We start from the raw sequence: 1005 nt of genomic DNA, 5'->3' as shown, positions 1-1005 counted from the left end.
CTAATCTTTTCAAAACTAATTAAGACACCCACCTAGGTTTTAAGGGCTTAGTAGTGACTTAAGCTAAATCAAGTTTCATTTGAATGAGGGTAAGAAAAGTAAATATCATTGAAAATTAGAATACCATTCAAACACTACAAGCCCAATTAGGGTTAAAATTTGGCTAAGTGTTCCAACAACACTAACTTGACTCTTTAAGGGTCTTCACCCACATAATTCTTAAATTGAATCACAAGTGATAATTACCCTATTCTTAGGGATAATTGAGACAACACTGCTCACTGAGCATTAAGGGTATTTATAGGATGACTTTCTAAGCAACATAATAAGTTTAAAAGAACTCGGGATTTTCCACGAGGCAGCGAGAGAGTAGCGCGAACCTGCTTCTTTCTCTAGATCTGTTGGATATCTTGAAGATCTACTACTCAATATATTTTTCTTGACAAAATCATCCTTAATTGAACTCCTAAAGACCCACCAAGATATGACATAGGGTTAGGAAAACTACCAAAACCTTACCTTTTGACTCTATATAAATTGCCCTGACATGCATGATAAAATTCACCGCCACAACATTCAAAATATAAAACAACTCAAAATTTAATCACAAACATCACACAAAACTATAATTACAACTAAATTAAGATGTCTCTATAGGATGATCGGGAATCCCTCAGAGGAGGTAACCTACGATTCCTAACGAGGCTTAGAGACCTCCCACAGTCTAAATAAAATTATGGAACTCATTAAGTTAGTTTTGTAAGTTCATTTAGACTAAGTGAATCTAATAGAAAATAGAGGTGCCGGAACGAGGGAACCGTAAGATTCTAACCAGTGTCGCTCTAATCAACACTTCGATCTTAATTTACTTTCAATCTGGCCAATTAATTTATTAAAATATGTTGAGTTTTACAACTAAAGTAAAGATTACATCCAAGATTCAGGGAGGTCAAAGCCCTTGGAAGTTGGGTGCAAATAAATAGGGAAATAATATTATCGGGCGTA

This window comes from Phalaenopsis equestris, unplaced genomic scaffold, assembly GCF_001263595.1.
Source record: "Phalaenopsis equestris unplaced genomic scaffold, ASM126359v1 Scaffold200377, whole genome shotgun sequence".
In the NCBI taxonomy this organism is placed as follows: domain Eukaryota; kingdom Viridiplantae; phylum Streptophyta; class Magnoliopsida; order Asparagales; family Orchidaceae; genus Phalaenopsis; species Phalaenopsis equestris.
Note: the sequence above shows the minus strand (reverse complement) of the source record.